Source organism: Saimiri boliviensis, chromosome 8, assembly GCF_048565385.1.
Source record: "Saimiri boliviensis isolate mSaiBol1 chromosome 8, mSaiBol1.pri, whole genome shotgun sequence".
Classification (NCBI taxonomy): Eukaryota; Metazoa; Chordata; class Mammalia; order Primates; family Cebidae; genus Saimiri; species Saimiri boliviensis.
Window position 1 is genome coordinate 83,986,583 of NC_133456.1, and position 21,879 is coordinate 84,008,461.

Sequence of the window (21,879 nt, forward strand, 5' to 3'; positions counted from 1 at the left end):
CTGAACACTCTGTGTTTGAATCCCTGGTTGCCATCTATGGCCATACCACCCTGAACATGCCCAACCTGAATACTTGGTTGTCTTGATCAGTATTAATTTCCAGCCAAGAACCAGTCAAGTGTTAAAATCTCCTCTTTTTTTTATATCCCATAGAAACAAATACTCTAAATCTCTCTCTACCTAGGGAAAGGAAAGATCAAGGATAATCTATGAGCTTGAAGTCTGGTACTGAAAAAGAGACAAAGATATCTTTAAACATCTACTAGCAGCACAGTGAACAACTTTGGCCCTATTTCTAAATCAGAAAGATGAAAAGAATGAGTGACCTTCAAAACAGCACTATGTAAAACTAGTAATATTTTGGAAAGTATATAAAAACATATATTTGGACAAATGTTCTTACAGTCAATTTTCTCATTTGAGAACACAAACCAGAGATGTATCTGTTGATTTTATTACAGCTGTAACTTTTCCACTGTATTAAGTATTAAAGTTAAAAGTTGGCTTGCTGTTTCAGTGGTCTGGAAAAAGCATATTGTGTATCACTGGACTGCTGTAAATTTAAATCCATTTCCTCTATTTCTCAGCTCATCTTGGCAGAATAATTCTAACTAAAAGTGCAATAAACTGTATAGTCATACTTCAGAGTTTTTACAACTTGATCTACCATATTTGGGGGTATGAGGTGGAGTGGCAATAACTCATAAGGAAGTAAAAGGTATTATGGTGACATTTTGTAACCTTTAGTTAGCCGGAAGACAAGTGAAGTCATGTGTTTAAGATAGGAAGCATTACTAAATTTGGGATGACTTCTTGTGGTTTTCTTTTTCTTACATCAGCATCACTAAATTTATTCAGAAATAAATTTGTTTTTCTAAATCATTTTTCCTCTACAATACAAAACACAATTTCTTTTTATAAAGGAAACACTATTGGTAACATTTAAATTAATGAATGATGGAAAACTAGAATACTAATTTTTAGGTTACTACAAAAGTTATTTTTGAAAATCCTATGATTTCCACTGACAGTCAATTCACAAGTTTAGTTCCCTTTTTACAAAAAGTCAACATAGCAACCAAATGAAAAACCAATTTGAGTGATACAAATATAGACAATACAGACAAGTGACTGCCTTTTGCACAATTAACATGTCCCTGAAATGTCATGGAAGAGATTGAGAAAAAAATCAAAGAGGAGAAAAAGAATGGGAAGAGTTCTATACAAAGCCTTTTTTGTTGTTGTTGAGACAGAGTCTTGCTCTGTCGCCCAGGCTAGAGTGCAGGGCCATGATCTCAGCTCACTGCAACCTCCACCTCCCAGGTTCAAGGAATTCTCCTGCCTCAGCCTCTAAAGTATCTGAGACTACAGGTACACACCAACACACTAGCTCATTTTTTTGGTTTGTTTATTTATTTATTTTTGAGATGAAGTCTCACTCTTCTCATGCAGTCTGGAGTGCAACGGTGTGATCTCAGCTCACTGCAATCTCCACCTCCTGGGTTCAAGTGATTCTCCTGCCTCAGCCTCCCAAGTAGCTGAGATTACAGGCACTCACCACCACATCTGGCTAATGTGTTGTTTAAGACCTCAGCTTTCAAAACATCCTTCAATCAATGCTAATGACACCCAAATCTACGAGTCTGATTCTAAAATCTGCACTGAGGGCTGATCACCTAACTTCACATCTTAATCAAATCCAAAAATCAAGCTCATCTCTCTTCCTCTCCAAACAGTCTCTCTTCCCAATTTCTTTTAATACCTCCATCTCTCTATCAGCCAAAAATTCATTTTCACTTTTTAAAATCCCCCTTATTCTTTATTCAGTCATCAAATCATATAAGCTATCAAAATCTCTCTTTTAGTTGGGCACAGTGGCTCATGCCCATAATCTCGACACTTTGGGAAGCTGAGGTGGGAGGATAGCTTGAGTTCAGGAGTTCAAGACCAGGCTGGCCAACACAGCAAGACTCCATCTCTACAAAAAAATACAAAAAATTAACTAGGCATGGTATTAAATGCCTGTAGTCCCAGCTACTTGAGAGGCTGAGGCAGGAAGATCACTCGAGCCAGGGAGGTTGAGGTTGCAGTGAGCCAAGATGGTACCACTGCACTCCAGCCTGAGCAAAAGAGTGAGACCCTGTCTCAAAACAACAACAACCAAAACCAAAAAAATCTCTCTTTCACTTGTGCCTTCCAAACACAGCTTTTGTTATGTCACTTTCCTACCCCCAAATCTTCCCAGACCAATACCTCCCAGACTAAGTCCAAACTCCTCAATCTTTGATATCTTTTGATAGCTCGAAATTCTTTCCCCATGATGCTTCTCATGTTTAAAATTTCCAAATTCTTCCTTCTCATGTATCCACATCCTTACTTAAGGGTTCAGCTCAGTGCAACCATCTCATGAAGCAACTACTGACCATTCCAGTTCTGCATGTGTATCTCCTTCTCTGAACTTTCACTGCATGCTTTTCCTCAATCACATATTGCCTGGCTCTATTATTTAATTCTTCAGTTGTAGGTATTGTCTTTGAAACAAGACTGAAAGCAAGGAATATGTCATAATTCTATTTTGTCTGAAACAGTGCTGCATACATAAAGGTAGTGCAATAACTACTTGTTTAACAAATAACACAAATAGGAACCAAAAAATGTAAATGCCAATAACTAGTCTAGTCTTTCATGTGACTTAGAAACCCTGCTTCAAACGCTAAAGAACGCTACAAGGCCCTAACCAGTCTTCGAACTGAATATTCCACACCCCTAAATTAAAAGTAGCTAGTAGAGGTATCTATGCATTTTTACGGATTCATTTTCAATATATGCAGCAAAAAAGTTTATGCAAAGATCAAATCTACAAAATTGTAAATGCATATCTCTCATGCAAATTCTTAATTCAATTCCGTACCATGCTTTGCATCACATGTTGGTATGTTTTAAAATAATATTTAGTCAAGGTTGCTAATACTACTATGATTAATTAATAGAAACAAATACATATCTGAAAATGTTCAATGACACTACAATTTTATCAGTTGCATAATATTTGCTAGGAATTGTGTTGAAGGTGGTCTCTGTTCTCAAGAAGTACACTATAAAACACGTCAAATCAACAATAGTATGAAACTCAATCCATCCCAGTCAGAAACTCAGTGCTGTAAGAGGACACTGAGCAGCCTGGTGTGTCTGACCCGTAAGACTTGTGGGAGCAGGTGGAGGTGATGACACCAAGGAGGTAGCCTGGGCGGACCACAAAGCCTCTTAATGCTCTCTGAAAGGGGATCAAATATAACTGTGGACTGGAGGATAATGGCAACAATGGACTGCTGGATCAAAGAGACAATCTGCAATAACCCAAATGAAGAATAAGGAAAATCTGAACTAAAACAATAATTGATGGAAATAAAATGGTTAGAAAAATTTATAGTAGCAGTAATCAGTAGGTTCCTATAGAGAAAGATTTTGTGTCTCCCTCCACCCCCACCCTTACAGTACCTGGCACCTGGGTGTAGAAATGTACCAATAAAATGAATTCTTCTTAGACTCTCATCTGCTGTTGCTATTACTTTTATTCCAAAGTCTGATCCATAAATTAGTTACCCCATATATATTAAGAACTTAATTACTCATTAGTGAGACTTTTTGTAACTTCCATGTTTCACTTAGAGGGAAGCAAGGTACTCCACCACATGCCAGCCACCACTCATCCCAGGCCAGCTGATCTTTAGAAGGACATAAACTTAAAGGAAATGAGTCCACACCATCAGACACAGAGGCCACACATTTTAAAAGAGTGACTGCTGTCATTAAGCACAATGCCAGCTTTTCCTGGTAAATACGTGGTAGGGTATTGATGTGGGCCTCTAACATCTCACACTTTTCATGTGGGTGTATAACATAAAAGAGAAAACTGAACTGATTAACATGATTAAGGAGCTTAATGCTTTTCCCAAACAAAAATATTAAAAAGGTACTGAATCATGGCAGATTCTTTGAACTCACATCACATAGATAAACATTTAAAAAGTAATTGGCCGGGTGCGGTGGCTCAAGCCTGTAATCCCAGCACTTTGGGAGGCAGAGGCAGGTGGATCACGAGGTCAAGAGATCGAGACCATCCTGGTCAACATGGTGAAACCCCGTCTCTACTAAAAATACAAAAAATTAGCTGGGTATGGTGGCGCGTGCCTGTAATCCCAGCTACTCAGGAGGCTGAGGCAGGAGAATTGCCTGAACCCAGGAGGCAGAGGTTGCAGTGAGCCGAGATCGCGCCATTGCACTCCAGCCTGAGTAACAAGAGCGAAACTCTGTCTCAAAAAAAAAAAAAAAGTAATTTATGTTTCATTTCTTTTCTTTTTCCTTTTATTTTCTTTTTTAGAGACAGGGTCTCACTCTGTCCCTTGGACTAGAGTGCAGTGGTGCAATCATGGCTCACTGCAGCCTTGACCTCCTGGACTCAAGTGATCCTTCTGCTTCAGTCACCTGAGTAGCTGGGATTACTGTTGGGTGCCACCAAGCTTGGCTAATTTTTTAATTTGAATTTGAATTTTTGCAGAGACAAGGTCTCACTACATTGCTTAGGCTGGTCTCCAACTCTTAGCCTCAAGTCGTCCTCCCGCCTGGATCTCCCAAACTGCTGGGATTATAGGTGTGACCCATCCACTGGGCCTGGCCTGTATTTCTTACGGTAATATATTATGTGGGGTCTGAAATGGAAATAAATAAATGTAGAAATATGTAAGTAATTTCAACAAACGGTTCATGCTACAGATCAGTTTCTAGCAGGTGGGGCACCCAGGTATGTTCCTATAAATCTTAAATTAATGATAACACATTATCACCAGCAAGGAAATAAATACCAGTATCTATACAACATAAGGGAGCAGCTTCCATTTACATCCCATCCCTTGAAGAATGACTTTAATTTGGCCAGTGAGTGGGGCACTGATTAGTGTGTACTGGTGATTACTTGACCTCTTTCTATTTTGATTTATTCATTTGGAAAAGATAAAAAAGTTGAGGCAACTATTACAACTAATACCATAAATATATGCTGTAAATCATTTCTAAGCCCTTTATATATTTGATTTTACTTGATCCTTAACATAAGCATCTCTTACTTAACGGAAAGGAAATTTAAATGATGGCCAATGAATAGAAGAGAAAAGACAGTAACTCAGTGTCCTGGCTCCCAAAGCAGTGAATTTCCCTGGAATGACACAGTTAAGGTTCTCCCAAAGTGTAACTAAAAGGTCAGTTTAAAAAAAAAAAGGTAAAAACTGAGTATTAAACATCTCTATAGTAATAGAAAAAATCATTTTCATTGCATGTAATTATCAAAATACTTCATGAGTGATATACTTTATATTTTCAGTGAAAGTGACAAAGATTTTGTAGTTTATTAGTTATGACAGATTCCTCTAGGTATTCATAATAGATTTCTTAAAAACTTAGGTACTGTCAATTGTATTTATACTTTAGTGGTTAAAAGTACTTCAATTTTACAGCACTATCTGGAAGAAGTTCAATAACAGATTTTTAATACTCTACTCCTACAAAATGATTGTAATGCTCCATGAGAATTTAGATTTGCACAAGTTATTAGGATGTGACCTTTCCCTTAGATTTCTTATTTTAGGATCAACTTAACATGGTATTTCCCCAGTGGGAACTGCTGTACTTCCTTCACAGATAAGAAAAATAGCAATCACAAATTATAGTGAGCAAACTTAGGGAAACATACATTTCTGTGAGGCAGACAAAACTGAAATCTTACAAGAAGAATACACTATGTATTCCTTGGGCTTGAGAGGAAAGCCATGTGGCTTGTTAACAAAAGAAAACAAAAGTCAATGCCATTATGGTATTTCCCTGAAATTTATACCTAATTGTTTCTTGTCCCAGCCACCAAGTCTTATGACTTTTAAAGATTATTAAAGATGTTTACGTCACTAAATTTCCTACGTCCTGCCTAGTGGGAGTATAAAAGGTTAAAAATATCTAACTTTTAATAATTTAAATTATTTCAGATCACAGGATCTAGACTGAAGAACAAGAAGTCACGAGCTTAAAGAAAAAAAAAAACAAACAAGAACAGTATGAAAGGGAACATAGTTGCCTTCCTTTTGCCCAATGGAATAGTAGCTTCCAATTATTGAGCACTTACTACGTAACACTGTGGTAGAATTTGTATGCATTATTTGTGACATATAAAGTTACTGGAGGTACCCAAAGAACCAAGAATGCCATAACCCAGACTGTAGAGCTCATAATTGGCTTTATTTATTTATTTGAGGCAAAGAAAATGGGAAGGAGACCCTGAACTCCCAAACAGAAAGTTGAGAATAAAAAGGAGAGAATTTTACCCATAATCTTTTTCCTATTCATTTTAATACACTGTAAACATATAGTTTTGTATCTTTAAATTCTTATTATATCTTTATTTTAAATTTGTTTCTCAAATATTCAAACCGCAAATTTAAAAATATTTGGTTTTAAAAAATATTTTTTAAAAACTGATTTGAACTCATCTCTATGAAAGTCCTACTTTGTTAAATCTGCATTTTCAAAAGCAATCATTTCTTCCTAATTAGCAACTTGGAGTTAAAGATCAAAAGAGACCCACAGCACAGTCTTTACATTTTATTTAAATCTGACATAGCCTCAGGAAATAATCTCTAACTTCTTTGCTATTAAGCTGTTTTTTTAAACAAACAAACAAACAAACAAAAAGCAAAAAACACCATTTGGGAGCCCAAGGCAGGAGGATTGCTTCAGGCCAAGAGTTTGAGACCAGTCTGGGCAACATAACAAGACCTCGTCTCTGAAAATAATGTAACAATTAGCCAGGTGTGGTGGTGTGTGCCTGTAGTCCCAGCTACTCAGGTGACTGAGGCAAGAGGGTCATGTAAGTCCAGGAATTTGAAGTCACAGTGAGCTATGATCACAACACTACACTCCAGCTCGAGCAAAAGAGGGAGGCCCTGCCTCTAAAGAATAAAAACAAAAATAAACCACTCACATCATTCTAATATCTAAACAACTGTTGAAGCTCTTCACTCTCCACCCTCCCACCACTATCATACACACAAAGCCTTAAGTAAATGATAATTCATTTAAACTAACAGAAATCATTTAAATGTATTTCCAAAATATATTGGTATTTTGCATGATTTGTTCATTTGCTATTAATATATCCTCCAAGCAATTTGAAATGTCATAAAATTAATAATACAAGAGTAATGTAATTAATTGCTCAAACACTTTAACATGGAAATTCCTCTCTTGGCAATTTATCTGAAGAAAGTAATTTTTTGAACTGAGTGAAATATGTACATAAAGATATTCATGGTATGTAATGGTATAAGAATAAAACATAATCATATAATAATAAAAAACCAGAAGCCACCTAAAAACTGACTTAGTAAATTATATGCTATCTCTAAGATTATGTTGCCATTATGAAAAATCCAAAAGCCAGGTAGAAATGAAAAATTTATAGGACCTAACAGTGAAAGAGGCTGAGGGCCAAGTGATACATATACAGTAACTGTCAGTAAATAAAAACGTACACATGTGAACAAAACTGGAATAAACTACAGAAGAATTAGTTTGCGTGGTTGTGATCTTTTTATTTTAAAAAAATTTCCACAGCTTTTTAGCACTAAAAATGAAAATAAATCAACAAAAATGAAACAAACCCAAAGGCCAAAATTCAAAAGCAAAAGTAATTTGCCTGAGTTACTAATCGTATTTCCACCCATCTTTAAGGCTGGGGCAGTAAGCACTGCCTATGTTTCAACACTCAAGCCCTGATTTCATAGCATGGGTATAGATAGGCAGAGAGTTTATTTACAGAGGGCAGGACTGAACTTTGCATGTGAGCATATACAGAAAATGATAAAGATCGTTGTGTCCTATTAGTAATTTACAGAATTGTGATTTGCTCCACCCAGTACATCTATAATTGAATTCCTCAGTCATAAAATCATTGAGACCAAACAAGTTCAGATATCTTTTATCTAAATCCTTTTTCTCCCTCACCATCAGTTAGCATATTTCTTATGGAGCTTTTCTTCTTTTTATAGATTCATTTGTCTTAGTTATAAATTAACCCCACAAGCAACTCTCCCAGCCACCCAGCTCTACTGTTTCCTGTGTACCAGATTTTTCTTAACCTCACAATTTATGGTATACAAGCCATTTAAACTGCCAGCTGGTAAATGATGTCCAGGAACCATCTTTAGATTTTCTTTTTTTTTTAAGGTTCCAAAGGATTAACGACCCTTTAAGCAGAGATTCTCCTTAGAGCCAGACACCCTGGCAAAGAAGTGGAATATAATTGCTGAAGACTTGTTACTTCTTTTTAGTTTTTAGAACTGTAATAAAATATATATGAGATAAAATTTACCACTGTAACCATTTTTAAGTGTGCATTCAATGGCATTAAGTACATTCACAATGTTTGTAACAATTCTCCAATACTTTTTCATCTTACAAAACTGAAACTATCCCCATTAAACACTAACTCCCCATTCCCTTCCCGTGCCCCAGCCTCTGGTAACCACCATTCTACTTTCTGTCTGTATGAAATTTGACTACTTTAGGTGCAACTTCTGTTATTTCTTGTTTCACCTAAAAAATGTGAACTAGTGTAGTTTGCTAAATTAGTTGAACATACACAAGAGTTACTGGCAAATAAATTCAGGGTCAAATTCCAAATACTTCACATTTCATTTTTCATGCCAAAATGTTTGAATTTAGACCACTCATTTTCAGATGCCAAAGTACATACCTGCCCCTAACTTTGTCTCTTAAGAGTTTGCTTTTTTGATTTTAAAAGGCTCTCTGCTTTTCCAAAGTTAAACTGACTTTCTAGCAACTTAATGCTGCCATTGATTTCCTTTAAGAATGAAAGATCTAGTGCTACTTGTATTGATTGAATTCCAAGACATTTTGCCGAGAAACAATATGGTCTTCTTCTCTCCTCTCCCATTCAAACAAATATGAGACTACGAGTTCTAAATTATTTTTCAAGTCCTGTCTTGGGTAATGATGATTTATGGATCAGGAGATTTTTTCAAAGTATTTCATGAAATACTTTGACAGTTCTGGTCTGAACATTCAAATTAGACTCTCACTGTCACCAAGAAAAAACACTGCTAAGACGTGGTTCCCGAGAAGGCAGAGTTTTGTGGAGTTATTCCCACTCACAGGTTTCTAAAGGGCTATAAGCAACTGGCTAAAGCACTAAGTACACTAAATAGAGGTAGAGGTAGGGATGGGAGTATGTATGAAAAGGATTAGAAAACAGCTCAAGAAATAGTCTTGATGAAAAGAATGCCCCTGCCTTACTCTTTTCTAAGATTTGCAAATGCAGAAACTTATTCCACAAATTAGCAAAAATCTAATGAGAGTGATTTACTGACTCCACTGTGACCTGTTAAAAAACTTCTTAACTTGATAGAGTTCCTTAGTATGCTTTAGGCAGCCCCCACAGTTACCACAGTGCAGTCCCAGTACAATTATCAATGCTGATACACTAAAGCCAAGACACAGCATCCACTTGAGTTCCAGCAACAGATGAATGCATAAAGAAAATGTGGTTCACATACATAATGGAGTATCATTCAGCCATAAAACAGAATGAAATCCTGTCATTCATGACAACATAGATGAGCTTGGTGGATATTAGATTAAGTGAAATAAGCCAGAAAGATACCAAATGCTCTCACTCATATGCGGGTTTAAAAAGTTAATCTCATAGAAGTGAACAGTAGAATAGGGGCTACTAGAGGCTGGAAAGGGCTGGGGATAGCCAGAGATTGGTTAGATACAAAATTACAGCTAGATACAAGGAACAGTTCTAATGTTCTATAGCATGGTGGGGTAAATATAATTAACAACAACCTATTGTATATTTTCCAACAGCAAGAAGAACAGATTTTGAATGTTACCAGCACAAAAAAAATGGTAAGTGTTTGAGGTGATGGGTATGCTAATTATCTTGATTTGATCATTACACACTGTATGCATTTATGAAAATATCAGACTGTACCACATAAATATGTACAATTATGTGTTAATTAAAAATAATAAAAGCAAAAAAAGACATAATATATTGAGAATGGCACAATACTATAAACTATTTGGATTTCACTAGTTTTCTTACTAATGTCCTTTTTCAGCTCTAAGATCCAATCCAGGATCCCACATTGCCTTTAGTTGTCATGCAATCTTCTCCTCCAAATCTGTGGTGGTTCATTAGCAAAGATGTGCCTTTTATGCCTCTACACTGTTGAACAGAAATGTGTCTGTATTTAGGTTAAAGCTTTCTCATAGTCAAATGAGATTAGGAATGTTTGGGAAGAATACCAAAGGCATGATGTGTTCTTTTCAGGACATCCTATCGGGGCATATGCGATCACTACATCTTATTCTTGATATTGTCCTTGCTCATGTGGTTAAAGGTGGTGTCTGTCAGGATTCTTCACTGTAAAGTTAGCATTTTTTCCTTTTGTAATCAATAAGTTTCATGGGCAGTTACTTTGAGGTTATGTAAATATTTTGTTTCACCTTAAACTTTCACTCACACTGTTGCCCAGGCTGGAGTGCAGTGGCGCAATCTCAGTTCACTGCAACCTCCACCTCTTGGGTTCAAGTGATTCTCATGCCTTAGCCTCCTGAGTATCTGGGATTATGGACACCCGCCACCACAACTAGCTAATTTTTGTATTTTTAATAGAGACGGGTTTCACCATGTTGGCCAGGCGGGTCTTAAACTCCTGACCTCAAATGATCCACCCATCTCAGCCTCCCAAAGTGCTAAGATTACAGGCATGAGCCACCACACCTGGACCACTCACTAATTTTAGTATTTATCAGAGGAGGTTGCAAGCACCAATTATTGCTGTGGCTTTGTGACAACAATTTTCTATTTCCCCCATTCCTTTTACATATATTAAAGTCTTTTACAAGAAGTTCTTCTCCCTCCATTTATTTATTTATTCAGTCATTTATTCATATCAACCTGGACTCGTGTATATATTTTATTTATAAATAAGATTACAATTTGATACTATATGTAGTTATTTTATTGATCAAATTGTTCCACCTTTGGACATTGGGAGCTTTTTTAGGTTGACTCTTCTGAACACATCCTTACTTTCTGGCCCCACAACATCCTCCATGCTCAGCTTGTATTTTCCCTGCCCCGGGCTTAGAATTAACCCTTCTCCAAAGAGCTCTGGTTTTCTTTAAGGAAAAATGGTACAGATTGAGTATCTCTTATCCAGAATGTTTGGGACCAGAAATACCTTGGATTTTGCATTTTTTCGGATTTTGGAATATTTGCTTAACGCTTACTTGTTGAGCATCCAAAATCCAAAAATCAAAAATGCTCCAAGAAATATTTTCTTTGAGCATCACCTATATGCCCAAAAAATTTTGCATCTGGAAGCATTTAAAATTTCAGATTTTCAGATTTGGGATGCTCAGCCTCTATTTGGAAACCACAGTCTAGTTTGCTACTGGAGAGTCACTACTTCTAGGCCCTCTTAGCAGACAGACTTAGCAAACATATGTATGTATAATAACCCGTGTGTATACACATCTCTATATTAATTTCTTTTTCTAACTGATAATTCTTTATTCAATGTTGTGGATTTCATTTATCTGCAGATTTCAGGAAAATGAGATGTTCTGTGATAGCTCATGATTTACCAAAATCTATAATCCTAAAACTACATAAAGCCTTAAAGTGACATGTCTCCTTTTCCTTCCCAAAAATGTTAGGGACTAAGAACTGCCTTAGAACCCTATAATTAGGCCTCAGAAGGATAATTCTGCATGGTGCATATCCCAAAACTTTGGAAGCCCCTGGGGCCCCTGAAATCCTACCCCAATCTAGTCAGTCCCAGGAAGGAAGTAGTTTTAATAATGGGTACCAGCTATAACTTAGCAATTCTCCTTCCTAGAATGGAGTGTATTTGGCTTATAAGAAGCTAATTTCTCCTTTGTGACCACAGATTATGACCGCATAGCCAATAGGGAACCAGGCAAGAGATCTTAATTTTTATCTCAATTTAATTAAAAGTATCGTAAGAATCTAAAACAATGTAATTGTTACTTAAGTAGAAAAATTAAGAAGAACGTAAAAGTCTTTAATTAGAGTTTCATTTTTAAGGATTTGAGTTATTTCTCAACTTCTAGGTCATTTTCCTATCCTACGTTTGTTTTGTATTAGACAAACATGTTACACTGCATGCTTCAACTGACTGGGAAATTACCTAGCAGAAAGTATTATAATAGTCAAAAATAAAAACTCTCTAGGAACTTTTACAATAAAATACTATGTCTAATTTGCATATTCTTTAAAAGGGATACTTTTCAACATAAGCGCAGTATAAATTCTGATTTTACTTACCGTTAAAGGCTGACTATTGTTTGAGAAAATGGCCTTCTTTTTGTATATTTGTAGTTTAGTGTTGGCTTCTTTCAAATCTGAAAAATTAAAAAGAAAGATTTTCAATATACACAGATGTTCAAATTGTGTACACATGTATACAACCTAGGCTGCTAAAATGTACATGCATAAATAAATTTGCTTTCTCTGTTGGATTTCATTCTGAATGTTTGCTCTCCCTGAGCTACAATGCTTTATATTCTCGAGAAGTAACTAACAGACCAAAAAATGATTCATCATAAATCACACAGGGCTGGAGAATCTTTTAAAAATTATTTCATAAAAGAGACATGTATTAGATTCCCTTTACCTCTTTTCCTGTTTCCATCACTAACATGAATTAAGCTCCTTTTCATCTTTTATGTCACATGAATGATGATACCTCTATTACTGTGCAGACTTAAGAAAAACTAGACCTTAAACGGATTAATAACCTCGAAGGTTAATGTTTGATAAGTTATACACTGCAAAAACAATCCTTAATAAAATATAACTTCATTCTAGATGACACATGGTTATTTAGCCTAAAATGACAGTATAGATGTGTGCCTCAACCATGTAGGCAAGGCAAATGCAGCACACCTCTTATGAAGCAGACTTTTCAGAGGATGAGCCAGAGAACAGATTGTCTAAGTAAAAGGGCTCAGGGTCTTAGGATTCACAACTTTATCTCTTATGAAAGGCTTAAGAATCCTAGAGTAGCTGTATTTTCCATCAAGACAAAATAGCATCTAGTGCCAAAAGCCTTATCATCAGGGCCTGAATACTGCCAACATCAAGACTCAACATTCTGCATGCACAGTCTAACCTACATGAAACTCTACAGTATTTTCTCTTTTAATTATGTATCTTTTAATTTATAATTTACAAAAACTATTTTATTACTTAACACATGGCATAAAAGTAGTAGACCATGAAGATAAAACGTTTTCCCATTTTGTTAACTCTGGCAGGAAAGAATATAAACTATAGGCAATGTATTTTGCTTGTTTGTTTATTTCTCCAGCACTGTTTAGTACTTCTATTTGGAAAATGAAAGAAAACATTTTCACTTTGGAAGGCCGAGGCAGGCAGATTGCTTGAGCCCAGGAGTTCAAGACCAGCCTGAGCACCACAGAAAAACCTCGTCTCTACAAAAAATAGAAAAATTAGCTGGGCATTGTGGTGTGTGCCTGTAGTCCCAGCTACTCAAGGGGCTGAGAGGTAGGAGGATGTCTTGAGCCCAGGAGTTTAAGGTTGCACTGAGCTATGATCACACCACTGCACTCCGGCCTAGGGAACAGAGCAAGACCCTGTCTCAAAAACAAAACAAAATAAAACAAAACAAAAACAAAAACTTTTAAATACGGAGTCAGTATCAAAAATAAAGCAACAATTTTCTTTTCAGAATTGGACATGCCCTTCTTTAGAAAGAGCTAATGTGTCAGTGTGTTATGCCCACATGTTTTATGTTTTCTGGCTGTGACTACTGACCTGTATCATAATAATATATACAAACACACTCTAATTTGTTAGCCAGAAATGAAAGGAGCACCCACAGTGAAACTGCTCACGCACAACACGTAGAAAACATGAGAGATGAGAAACAACTATGTAATCTATGACAGATTACCACTTGGAATTTTTGTTTGTTTTTACATTTAAGGCAACTATTAAAAAGGGCTCAAATATGTGAAAACAAAAGGAAAGATTTTAATCTAAAAAAACTGAACAAAATCTGTATGTAAAAAATTAGAGAATGTTGAGTTCCAGGTTAAGATTAAGCTGTACCAGCTTTCCTCAATACTCGTGACAATTTCCCTTTGAAATATATATGTATTCCTTCAGAAGTAGATGGGTAAAAAGTAATGATTTCTAGAAACTGCTTTCTATTCCAAGTGTGTAGTCCCAAGTGTTGGATTAAACAGAAAACTTGGCTGGTTGTCACTACTCTCAGAGTCAGGCAGATTTAGGTAACCTTTCCCCAAGCCCCTCCTGCCACTAGTCCTCTCCCTTCTGAACCCATTCAGAATTGCATTGTATCTTAGAAGGAACTGTCTCCAGACATGAAACTCAGTAGGGCAGAGACAAGATCCATCAGGGGGAGCAGATACCAAGGACTGCAATTCTTTCACCTCTGCCATCTGGTCAAATAACTCAAGATTGGTTTATATTCATTAGGTTATAAATACCCTACCCACCCCTAGAAGCCAGAGAACTGGGCTGTGAAGACAGCAGACAACTGCCTTACACTTCAACACAGCCCACATTAGATAGGGTCTGTTCATCACTACTGACACAATGATTTTACAACTGGGATAGGATTTTTACCAGAACCTAAGTAAATAATAAGGCAGGCCAAGGGCAGTTTACTCAGACTAACTTGTCTGAAATGAAATAAATGGTGAAGTTGACTTAAGATATAGAAAAATAATTAACAATGGAAATAATTGAAAACTTATCAAAGAATTACTTTCCCAAAAAGCTATTCGTTTTATAGATGATTTTTTAAAGCTTTCAAGGAAGAGTTAATTTTCTTACTACATAAACTGTTTCTGAGTAGGAAAAAATATAGTAACATAACAAACTTTTCTATAGTAGTATAACACTGATATTAAAACCTGACAACAGAGAAAATTATCAGTCCCACTTATCAATATTGATTTTAAATAAAATGCTAATTAACAAATTAAATCCTCTATTAAAATAATGAACCACCATAATCAAGTTATAGTTATCTCAGAAAGGCAAAGAAGATTTAATATTTGAAAGTCTATTAAAACGTCTCACAGCACTAGATCAAAAAACTATAGGATTACTACAAAAATGACAAAAGTACTCAGTACAATTCAACAGCCATTCTTGACAATATTTCTTTTAAAAAGTATGAAACTTAAGAACAAGATATTAATCTCAAACTTTACAATCAGTATCATCTTAATTGTGAAATACTAGAGCAGCATTTCCCAAAATTTGTCCTATAGATAACTTGTTCCCTAAGATATTTCAACAGAAAAGGTTCTACCATAAAATAAATTTGCATATGGTCTTCATTTTTGGAGACTAATAAAGTACATTAGCATTGTATGTACTCTGTAAACCCTGTAATCTAAAAAAGCCACCATCAACAATAACAATCTGTTTCTCGATGGTTCTCAAACTTACCCGAACACGTGTTTTTGGCTTTTTATTATTTCACTCCTCAACCCACTTTTCTGTAGTTTTTGGCACCTACCTCCTTTCTACTGAAACTCAAGTACCTGTCATCTCCTTCCTACTAAATCCTAGACTTTTCTTGACTTCAATTCTATTTTTCCAGTGGCATGCCAGTAAATATTTAACTGGCCCTCCTTGCAGAGAAAAATGCCCTGATTTGTAATGTGTGCCAGCTTTTGTGGTGTAAATACTCCCACCATGACTGATATAAAAGCAGCACAAACATTACAGTCTATTTCCAGTACTCAGTGGGCATGAATCATCTCAGCAATGTAAAATAATTAGGAAGTGGTGTGGTTTGTGTATTTCTTACTTTTATTTTGAATGTAACTTTGTGTTTAACTGTATCTAATTTAAATTTTAATAATGGCTGTGTGTAACAATTGGCTTAATAAAATTCTGGAAATCTAACAACACGGCTCCAGCACACCATGATCTCTGCCTCTGCAGCATTTGATATTTTGCCCATCCTCCACTATTGAATCTATCTATTCTCTTGGCTCCTTGAGATCTGTTTTTCTCCTTTTTTTTTTTTTTTGGAGACAAGGTCTTGCTCCAGGCTGGAGTGCAGTGGTGTGATCACGGTTCACTGTAGACTGAACATCCCAGGCTCAAGTGATCCTCTCACCTCAGCCTCCCAAGTAGCTGGGACTACATGTGCACACCACCACACCCAGCTAATTTCTCATTTTTTAATAGACAAGATCTCCCTATGTTGTCCAGGCTGATTTCTAACCTGCCTTGGCCTCCCCAAGTGCTGGGATTACAGGTGTGAGTCACTGCACCTGGCCTCCTAACTCTTATCCTACCATATGAAGACGATTTTAGTCACTTTTCCTGGTACCCCTTCTTTCTATTTTGTGTTCTCTAAGTTTCTTCTTGGCCTTCATCTCTTCTTTATATTCTTGTCCTCAACACTCCGATTCATAAACACATCTGCTTATAGCTCCCAAACCTATCTCTAAATACAACTCCTCTCTTGAGAGTTCCAAAGGAAGCACAATTCAACACCTAACTGGACAACTTCTCACTCTCTTTAAGAGAAATTCCATTCTTTACTGGGGTCTTTCAAAATACATTAAAGAAGATTCAATTTATAACCACAAAGCAACCCTTCTCATATACCCCTTCCCTTTAATTTCCCCTTAATTCCCTTTAATTTCTTTAATTTACAACAACACAAGCTGATTTGCAGTGAATTAACACCACTAAGAGTTTAAACTTAATCCACATTTAAACTCTTAATAACTAAGAGTTTAAACATAATCTACAGTGTTACATGTGAATATGGTTGCAGTTGTATAGGTCTAATTGTTAAATGTGGAGTACTGGTGGTGGTGATGGGATTTGGACATCTCATTCCCTGGAAAGACAAATACTTGAAAAGTAGGCTCTTGTGCCGGACGCGGTGGCTCAAGCCTGTAATCCCAGCACTTTGGGAGGCCAAGGTGGGTGGATCATGAGGTCAAGAGATCGAGACCATCCTCTGTCAACATGGTGAAACCCCGTCTCTACTAAAAATACAAAAAATTAGCTGGGCATGGGTGGCGCGTGCCTGTAATCCCAGCTACTCAGGAGGCTGAGGCAGGAGAATTGACTGAACCCAGGAGGCAGAGGTTGCGGTGAGCCGAGATTGCGCCATTGCACTCCAGCCTGGGTAACAAGAGCGAAACTCCGTTTCAAAAAAAAAAAAAAAAGTAGGCTCTTGTGCATGACAGGGTGGCTACGTTCAAAATGTCTGGTTTCAAATCCTAGTTTTATCACCTGGCAGATTATTTTACCTCTCCCTGTTTCTTCATCTGACTTTTTTTTTTTTTTTTTTTTAAAATTGAGACAGAGTCCCCGGGCTGGAGTGCAACCTCTGCCTCCCAGGTTCAAGCAATTCTTCTGCCTTAGCCTCCCGAGTACCTGGGATTACAGGTGCCCACCACCCCATCCAGCTAATTTTCTGTATTTTGAGTAGAGACAGAGTTTCACCATGTTGGCCAGGCTGGTCTCAATCTCCTGGCCTAGTGATCCACCCGCCTTGGCCTCCCAAAGTGCTGGGATCATCTGACTTTAATACCATATATCAGGGGTCCCTCATCCCAGGACCAGGAACTAGTACTAGTCTACCGCCTGCTAGGAACCAAGCCACATGGCAGGAAATGAGTGGTGGGTGAACGAACATTATTGCCTGAGCTCCACCTCCTGTCAGATAAGCAGCAACATTAGGTTCTCAAAGGAGCAGCAACATTAGATTCTGAAAGGAGTGCAAACCCTACTGTGAACTGTGCATGCGAGGGAACTATGTTGCATGCTTCTTATGAGACTCTAAGTAATGCCTGATGATCTAAGGTGGAACAGTTTCATCCTGAAACCACTTCCCCCAGCCACCAGTCTGTGGAAAAATTGTCTTCCACGAAACCAGTCCCTGGTTCCAAAAAGGCTAGGGACTGCTGGTGTACATGGTTGTTGAAGGAATGAGATAATGTATATAATATGCTCAAAACAGAGCCTGATATGGAATAAGCATTCAACAAATATTAACTATTACCATCAATAGCTAGATGACTTCTTTGGTGCTTAATTATGGAGTAATCATTTAGAAGGATGGTTAAATGACATTTTGGTTCAGTATTTAAACTGTGAAATAGTCAAAAGGTAGAATGGAAAGAAAACACTTTAGCATGAAATTGTATGGTTACATTTATAAACTGATTGTAAACTAAGTTACCTTAATGAGTAACATTAGTCCAACAAGTTATAATGGCTATTTGGGATTAGGAGGTAGAATGATACTATAGATTTGAAATATTAAGCAACAATTATTTGTTGAGCATCTGCTATTTGTTAGCAGTGTTCTAGACAATAAAGACACAGAATTAACAAAACAAATACTCCAGCTCTTGTACAACTGCACATTGAAGGTGTAATAAAAATTAGATGCCAAAGTTTCACCGGCTATGTCTACATTTGGAAAAAAGGGGATAGAAACCAAGGTTGTTAAGACAATTTAACCAACCATTACGCTTACAAAAATTTATGAGTCAAAGTCTACTGACCTCCTTCTACCAACTTGAAGCTTAGTGATTCGATTCTTTAAAAAGTCAAACAAAACCCATTTATAAGTGGCATCCAACTTTATTTTGTCTCATGAAGAGGAACATAAACATTTTGTTCATGTTAAATGTAGAATCAAAAATTCCTATTTGATCACCTGCTTAGTTAGATAAAAACACTATTCACTTCTATATTACAGTCAGAGACAACTGAAGTCAGAGACAGCAGGAATTGGGAAAGAGAGGAAAGAAAGCAGGAATTCAGAGAGAGAGAACAGAGACAGAAAAAGAAGGAAAAAAAAAAAAACATAGGGAACACCAGGAATGAAAAAGGGGAGAGGGGTAGAGGGAACAAGAGCAAGAGCTGGAGCCACAACTGAGGGGAAAAGAGGAAAGAGAGGAAGAAAGAAAGGAAAGAAGACAGAAGAGAGGAAAGACTCAGAAATTCCAATTAGTCAGAGGCAGTAACTTCTCCATGTTCAAGTTCAGCTATCTACTTTGGATATCAGTATCAGAGAGAGTCATCATTGGTTGTTAAATATTAAGAAATTAAGAAGCCACCAAAATTACTCAGCCAAAAAGTTTTCCCATTGTTATTACATATAAATGCGACTTTAAGGAAACCATTTTTGCTTTTTTCTGCATTCACGTTTTCCTTTGCTAATACTATTTTTCCATTTGAAATATTTGTCCACCCTCACCCCGCATTCATTCAACAATATTCAATAAATATTTATTGGGTAACTACTGTATAACAGGCACATGTAAATTTTTTACATATATCTTAATGAAAAGCATAAGCTGTTTTAATAATACAAAATAAAAACTGGCTGTTTAAACAAAATATTCTACTAGATTTGAAGTGAAACAAATTTTTTCTTCTGCAGCTATCATTTTTCTCCACCTGACACCATAAGCATTAAAATCATCCTCATGAAAATAATGTCCTTTATCTGAGTTAAAAACATCCTATAATTTCCCCAAAAATATAGGAAGGTTATCACTCCTACAGGAATCTATATCTTCCAGATCCTTTAAAGTGTGATTAATCTGTGATCATTCTAGCTGTTAAATGTAACAGTTTGACATTTGCAGTAACTAGTTGCATAAGTTGAACAATAAAAGTTATTTCACCCAATTAAAATGGCATCCCAAAGACATCCTCAAGTGGGTAGTCATGCCTGGTATTGTTCAACCACAACATGACATCACAGGGGCAAGAACGAATGATTTACAGGTCAGCAGCTTGACTTCGATTTATGTAACTCACTTCTGCAGAAATTTGCATGACTTCTGACAAACATCACGTGAAAGAGGAACTTACTATAAATATTAAAGTTAGAAATAAGTGAATGTCTGAGAAGGCATTAGAGAATAGTACTTGCTTTAAAAAGAACTGCACAGAGAAGTTCAAAATTGAATCTGCATGTAAATTTAGGTAAACATAATTATAAGTGCTAATGGAAACAGACAGAACCTTAGTATATATACTGATGTTCCAATATAGCCAATTATGAAGAAAATATGTTCTACTAGGTTCATCTTAGACAACAGGGAATTACGGCACCTTAGGGTTACACAAGACTTTTAAAGTCACCTAGTCCATTTCTCCCACCAAAGTAAGACTTCTTGAGAGATGATTCAGACTCTGTGTGAATATGTCCAATGACAAAGCACTCACTTTCTCACAAATCCTCTTTTCCCACTGTGGGACAGCTGTAGTATTAGAATACTTTCCTTATGCTGAGCTGAACTAGACCTCCCTTTAATTCCTAGCAATCCTCTGACAAAGAAGAAGACTATCTGTGTGACAGTGAGTTCCACAAGGGAAGGTGCCAATCCATCTTGCCTACTGCTGTGGTCCCAGCGTCTAGCACAAGGTGTGAGACATTGTAAAGGAGCCATAAAACATGACTGCCTGGCTGGGGACAGTGGCTCCTGCCTGTAATCCCAGCAGTTTGGGAGGCCGAGGTGTGTGGATCACTTGAGGTCAGGAGTTTGAAACCAGCCTGGCCAATATGGTGAAACCCCATCTCTACTAAAGATACAAAAAATAGCCAGGCGTGGTAGTGCACACCCATAATTCCAGCTACTTGGGAGGCTAAGGCAGGAGAATCGCTTGAACCTGGGAGGCAGAGGTTGCAGTGAGCCAAGATTGTGTCACTGCACTCCAGCCTAGGTAAAAGAGTGAGGCTGCATCTCAAAAAAAAAAAAAAAAAAAAAAAAAAAAAAAAAAAAAAAAAAAAAAAAAAAGGCCAGGCGCAGTGGCTCACACCTTTAATCCCAGCACTTTGAGAGGCCAAAGCAGACGAATCATGAGGTCAGGAGTTTGAGAACAGACTGGCCAACATGGTTTAGTAGAAACCCCGTCTCTACTAAAAATACAAAAAATTAGCAGGGCGTAGTGGCAGGTGCCTATAATCCTAGCTACTCAGGAGGCTGAGGCAGGAGAATTGCTTGAACCCAGAGGCAGAGGTTGCAGTGAGCTGAGACTGTGCCACTGCACTCCCAGCCCAGGCAACAGAATGAGACTCCATCCCCCCCCCAAAAAAAAGACTGCCCTACAGAAGTCAGTAATCAACCCCATTCATTCATCCTTAGGGCGGTGGTCCTCTAATTCTGGGATGAAGTAAGTTTTCTTATCTCTAACACCCACTGTGGGTATTGCTATAAAATACAAAATCATGTGCTTGAAGATCGTAACAATATTCAAGTTTTAAAGGCTTACTTTCAAATCCATCCTTAGCGTGTGCCACGTCTGTAACTGACACTTGTGGGTTAGCAGCAACCCATGGACCACACTTTGAGCATCAATCTCTGCTTCAGAGCATCGTCCACACCTGCCCTTTCTCTTCACTCTTACAGGCCCTCCTCATGGTTCGTCTGGATTTTGCAGCAGCCTCCTGACTGCTTTCCCTGCATGCTACTGCCAAACCAATCTTCTGATTCAATCTCAACCCTCTTCTTGCGATCTGGAATCTCCCGGCTCCTTATGAGATAAAGCCCACACACCCTCTCCTGCATTCCAGACGCTTTATCATCTGGCCTAAAATCTACACTTCCAACCATGTTTCTCACTATTCACATCCATGCACTCTCCACTTCAAACTGGTTAATCTTGGCAAAGCTTCCCAACTCGATGCTTATTTGCTATTCCAGGCTTTGTTTTCTTATATT

The 21,879-nt window shown here is 37.2% G+C and overlaps 1 protein-coding gene across 8 annotated transcripts in view; it reads right to left on the reverse strand.

The window, feature by feature from the left end:
* Nucleotides 1–21,879, reverse strand: part of PPARG (peroxisome proliferator activated receptor gamma) — a 198,799-nt gene that overhangs the window by 106,544 nt on the left and 70,376 nt on the right. For 7 of the 8 annotated variants that reach the window (XM_074404767.1, XM_039478922.2, XM_074404769.1 and 4 more), the window contains one exon: nucleotides 12,428–12,504. The gene's annotated coding sequence lies outside the window, so the exon portion shown is untranslated. The other variant, XM_003927049.3, reaches the window with a different exon arrangement.